The following is a 6,010-nucleotide window of genomic DNA, read 5'->3' as shown; positions in this document are numbered from 1 at the left end:
GTAGTGGTAAAAGCCTTAGCTGATAGGTACTTTGTGGGATGCCCTATTTACATATGGAAGTGGGCTCCTGCCAGGCTGTCAGACTGCCTGAAAATCACACAGGAAAAGCTGGCAGTTCCAGAGCCAGAGGCCATGGCTACTTCAAAAGATGAGTCAGGAAGATGCCGGGAAGGCACCCTGCTGATAAAAGGAGTCTCTGCATATGAAGCCGAGCCCATAGGCTATCCGGACATGGAGAGACTGCTACTTTACACAACAGGGGTCCCCAACAGCCCCCATTCTCGGGAGCACACCTGTTTGGAGGGTTGCAACAGAACCTTCCTGGTGCCTTCATCACAAGCAGACTCCGTGTCCTGCTTTGAACTGCCGACCTCAAGAGGCTGCCTTTTCTTGTTAGGCTCAGCCTATGTGCAGTGTTCTGACTCTCTGAGATTCTTGACAAGATATGGTTCTCATTTGTCCTGGTTCTCAAGTTATTTTGGGGCCATATCCTTTTCTCCTGACCTCCAGCTTGCTGAAGTTGACAACGGTGAAGCTGTCCAGACCTCCTCATCCTAGGAACTGGACTGTTGGTGGTGGGATCACAGGGAGTGTACAGCACAGGGCAGATATGGAAGCAGAACACTGCTGAGGCCTTAATTCTCTTTCAAGTGCTTGTCTCCATTGACCACCCTATGATAAGTTCTGGACATGGGCATCAGGAGAGGCCTCTGAGTATATGTCCCTATTCAGCTGAGCAGTTAGGCACTAGCAAGTGCCAGTCCTTTGTGTTCCTTACAGCCTCTGGGCAGTGCCAGACATGCACACCTGCCCAGACATACCACTGGGCTCAGAGTTCACTGAGAGGGTCTACTTTCTGCGCCAATAGGCAGTCGGCCTGGCTAGGCTCGTGTGTGAGAAATCTGAGTACTGGAGGCCTAGTTGCCTGGGACCTGAGTCAGGGGAGTTTGGTTCTCCATGGCCTGCATCCAGGACCTTGGTTGCTTGTCTCATGATGTATGGGGGTCACAGGTGGTGGAGATCCTGAGTGCTGGAGTCCTGAGGCAATCAGCAATGGCCGTGTCAAGAGAGGTTAACAACTGATGCTATGACCTTTATTTTTTAAAGACCTATACAGTCTAATTTGTATCCCCAAATGCTCTCGGGCATCAGGAGAGCACAAATTTAAAAATAATATATTACTCCTATGTTTAAAAAATTTTAAAGTTAAATGATTGTCAAAGTTATTTTTGTGATATGATTTATTGCTCAAAAAAGAAAATGAACAGATTTCAGACCAACAGGTATTTAATATGACAATATGAGAAAAAAAAATAAGGTAAGTATTTGAACTGAAATTATCAATGGTTGGCTATAGATGATTGGTTATGGGTTACTTTTTCTATAAAAACATATAGTCATGGGGGGAAAAAAAAGAACGTTTGTTCTTTGTTTTTTGAGATAAGGTCTTCCTGTATCCTGAGCTGGCCTGGAATTCGCTATGGAGACCAGGCTGGCCTTACTTGCACAGAAATCTGCCTACTTTTGCTTCCTGAGTGCCAGGACTAAAAGCAAGCATCACCACACCCAGCTTTCTAAGGCCACTAGGCAATTTCTTTCATGCAAGCATTTGTATTCTGAATCCAGAAATCCCCTAGTGCTAATTCAAGTACTTTATCTGGTTAGCTTATTAAGGTATGAGTGTTTTATGGAATTGGAAAAAATGAGAAAGGGAAAAGAAGAAACTAAAGGTTTCTTTTAATGCATTGGTAAGACCCATCACCCTGCCTCCCCAGCCTGGTGAGAGACCCAGCCCAGAAGCCTTGCTCATATTTCTATAGGATGGAGCCATAGTTCCTTCTTCCTGGCTTTGAAATAATATGCACAGTTGTCCTTCCTTTATAGGCAGGCTGGTCTTATTTCAAGTCAGTGAGGGTGGTGACTTGGTGGTCTCCTGGAGCATTCGCTCCAGCATCACCCCATTGAGTAGGCCTTTTGCAGTGTCTGGGATTTCACTTCTCCTCTAAGAGTGAGGAACTCCTAAGTACAAGTTGCATGAGGAATGTCCTCAGGAATTCCCTTTTAATTAATAAATAATAAATTAAATAATTAAATTTAGTGTGTGTGGGTGGGGTGGGTACAGATGATACAGTGTGCATGTGGCCAGAAAACAACTTTGGGTGTTACTTCTCTCCTTCTACCATATTGGTCTTGGGCATGGAATTCGGGTCTCTAGGCTTGGTTTCAAGGGCCCCTACCTGTTGAGCCATCTCACTAGCCCATTGGTTTTTATTTCCGTCTTTATTTTTTCTGTTTTCTTAAAAATAATTGTTGGTCTCCTCCCCGTCAGGGTCTAGCTGTTGCTGGGGAGCCCTTGTGCACCCGTCTTGGTTGTGAAGTGTGGGGTGGGTAAGGAGTCAGTGGGGGAGAGGAAAGTCTTGGGAAACTGCTAGTATGAAGGGAAAAAACACCCAGGAGACTGTGTCAGCCGACAGCTCGTTTTAATACGGCGAAGAAGAAGTTTTTATAGGGAAGTTTGGCAGGCAAAGAGGCGGGGTTGGGTTTTTGGTGGGCAGGCAGGTAGGGGGAGGGAGGGGATTTCCAAAGCTACACTGGTGTCTGCTCATGGTCCTTTCTGTCCTGTTGTCTGGTCACATGATTTGCAAGGAACCTGATTAGGGTTGGGGAAATGGAAGCTTAGCCTAGAGGTGGTTGGGTAAGAGATTATTAGACAGCCAGCATGTCCAGAATGAAGCTGCCGGACTCCTGCCGTCCTCACTAGGAGGTCTCCTGGATTCCGGGGCCCTGCTCTACATTCTGATCATTTTTGGCCGTATCCCAACAAAATATTTTATTTAAAAAAATTATGTGTATGAGTGTATTGCCTGTGTGTGTAAGTGCACCCATTTCGTGCAGTGCTCTCAGAGGTCAGGAGAGGGTGTTAGACTTCCTGGAGTTGCAGTTACAGTTGGTTGTTAATCTCCACATGGGAGGTGGGAACCAAAGAGAACCCGGGTCTTCTGTGAGAGCAGCTAATGCTGTTAACCCCTGAGCCATCTTTCCAGTTCCCTTTAAAAAAAACATCAAACTCTATAATGCCATTATTTAGTAAATATTTTCTTTCAATTCCAGGATAGCCTCCCAAGCAGAAGCAGTGGGCTTGGCATGCAGCCTCACTGAAGTTCCCTCTTTTTCAACAATAGTGAAAGAGAAAAGGAGTCCCTAAAAGATGCATTCCTAGGCAAGGCATGCTGGATAACTTTTATATTAGGCTCCACTCAGAAAGATGCATTTTTGGCAGGGATTCGTGTCCTTGTGACTCATGTCTAGTCACTGGGAGACAAAAAACTTAGATCATCTGCAAAACAGCCATGATTCTGGTTGGGCTGGTAAACCTCTACTGGCAATTTTCTATTCTCCTGGATAGCTTATAGAATTGGTTTGTAAGGCTTGTAAGTTACCTTCATGGAATTTCTGCTTGGGAATATAGTGCGTCTTTCTCACTGGTTTTCTCCCTGTTGATAAACGATGGATCATGAATGAGATTCAGGCATCCTGGTGGTGAGATTACAGTAGTACAATTTCCCTTAGAGGTTAACCAGATGACCAGCATACTAAGGCAACAGGGAAGCATCCATGCCCTAATGAATACCCGTAGGCATGCAAAATGTGAGTTTTCATCGTGCAAAACTGAACTTAGAGACAAATCTCAGTGGAAGTAGTTATCAAGAGAGAGGACTCAGGGTTTAACCTTTGGGAACTGTAATAATTGGGTCATAGAAATTTCCAGTTCATTCAAGGTCTCTCATGTATGAAGTCAATATTTGTCCTATGCTTCATTTTTGGTGTTGCATTTATTTATTTTTGAAAACATTTATTTGTTTATGTATGAATTTGTGTGTTTATGTATGTGTTTATTTGCTTATTTGTTTGCCATGTGCATAGGTCAGAGAACAAGCTGCAGAAATCGGTTCCCCCATTCCACATGGGTTTTGGGGAATGAAGTCAGGATGTCACATGATTGGTGGAAAGTGTCTTTACCTGTTGAGTCATCTCACTGGCCCTGTCCCATGATCCTTAAAGGCTCCACTTGATCCCACAGGTCACCGGACCTGTGCCCTAGAATCTCAAGATAGATGAAAAGGATCCATCTCTCCTTTGGGCACAAGATAAATGTTAAACATTGTCAAAGAAATATTAAAATCTCTAAAACTCACTATTAGTAACATAATGATAGTTCTCTAAATTGATATTTTTAGGCACTCTTGATGTCAATTTTCCCACAAGTGAACAAAAAATTGTGGGAATGGGGCAATGCAACCCCCTAATAAACAGCTCTTGGTTTCTCCCTTGTTGTCCTGGCTGTCCTACATGAAAGGACCATCAGTCAAAATAGTAAGCTGAACTACCTTTATGCTTGCAACAGCTGTCTGGATATTCTATGGATGCCTTAAGATCGTGATGCAAGTATTGCAGCTGATTTTTCTCCCTCCTATAGGAGGAGACTCAACCAAGGAAAGTCTGTATCAGTCATTTTGCTATCACAAGCCTTTATGAAGTCTAAAATATCCTGCAACTATTTCCACCTTGGCTAGTAGGGAAACACTTGCCATGATTGCCTAAAAGAGTGATTGCTGTGACCAACTGATGCTAAGAAACAAGAACAAAATTGGCCTAAACACAAACCTCAATGACTGCGATTAGTACAAGAGTCAAGGCTGCCATTGGTCCAAAACAAATGGCTGTGATTGAGCTGAACACAACCCTCAAAGCTGGGATTGCTGCTAAAAGTCAAGAATACAAATTATCCAAAAAACCTAAGTCTTGATGACTGTGATTGGTGCTAAGATGAAAGGCTGAGTTAGATCCAAAAGAAATTACTGTGATTGGTCCAAGTACCATATTCAGGCTATCTACACAGGCTGCTCAGGCTCAGTGAGTTGGATGGGAGTAACTGTTCTGCTGTCTCCGGTATATAAAGCCAATTTTTAAAAGGCTTATTTTATTTTATTTATTTTACTTAGTATCACTAGGTAGCTCAGGCTTGCCTTGATCTCATGATCTTCTTGCTTTAGCTTCCCAAGTGCTGGAATTATAAGTTTATACCATGAAGACTGTGTCAGGAAATATAATTTTAGAGACTGAGAATATGACTCAGTGGAAGAAAGTGCTTGCTGTTCTAGTGTGAGGACGTGAGCTCAAATCCCCAGCATCCCCTCCCACAAAATTCAGGTATGGCCTCATTTCCCTGTAACCTAAGACACCATATCTCATGAGTTTGGATGGCCAGGCAGCTTAGCAAAAATGGTGAGCTTCAGGTTCAATAAGAGACACATATCTAGAAGGAATAAGGCAGAGACTGATAAAGCAGGACACTGTCCTCCTCTGGCTTCCATATACATGCATGGATGCACACCTTTCCATACAAACATATACCACACACACACACACACACACACACTCACACAGACATACACGCACACATCAAGAAACATAAGTTTAAATGATGCATTGAAAAGTTTTCTAAAAATTGAACTGTCTAGTAACTAACCCACGATCTTACGTCTCATTTTCTGTTATTTTTGTTGAGACAGGATTTCACAAGTTTGCCTCCAATTCACTATGTAGCCAAGGATGGTTTGGATTTCATGATCCTCTTCCTTCACCTCTCAAGAATGTTTTAAAATATGTTTTACATTTATTTATTATGTGTGTATGTGTGTGCTTGTGCTCATACTTGTGTCACTGGACATGTGTGAAAATCAGTGGACAGCTTTCAAGAGTCACTTCTCTCCTTCTACCAAGTAGGTCCTGGGTTATGCCTTGGGGATTGAACTCAGGTCATCAAGCTTGGTGCAGGAACCTTTACTCACTGAGCCATCATATTGGCCCCCAAGACTATTTTAATTCCATGCATACACCACAATGCCAGACATATTTCCTATTTTTTTTAACCTATTCAATAACATTTTTCTGAGCTAGGGTACATCTCTTTCAAAATTGGCTGTAAATTTTTAGGTTTATAGATGAA

At 42.9% G+C, this 6,010-nt stretch overlaps 1 pseudogene; it reads right to left on the bottom strand.

Annotated features, from left to right (window-relative positions):
* The window catches only part of LOC115067660, a 35,161-nt pseudogene that overhangs the window by 1,616 nt on the left and 27,535 nt on the right, over positions 1–6,010 (bottom strand).

Source organism: Nannospalax galili, unplaced genomic scaffold (assembly GCF_000622305.1).
Source record: "Nannospalax galili isolate Female #2095 unplaced genomic scaffold, S.galili_v1.0 scaffold25, whole genome shotgun sequence".
NCBI classification, from domain to species: Eukaryota; Metazoa; Chordata; class Mammalia; order Rodentia; family Spalacidae; genus Nannospalax; species Nannospalax galili.
This window is presented reverse-complemented; position numbering and strand designations above follow the sequence as displayed.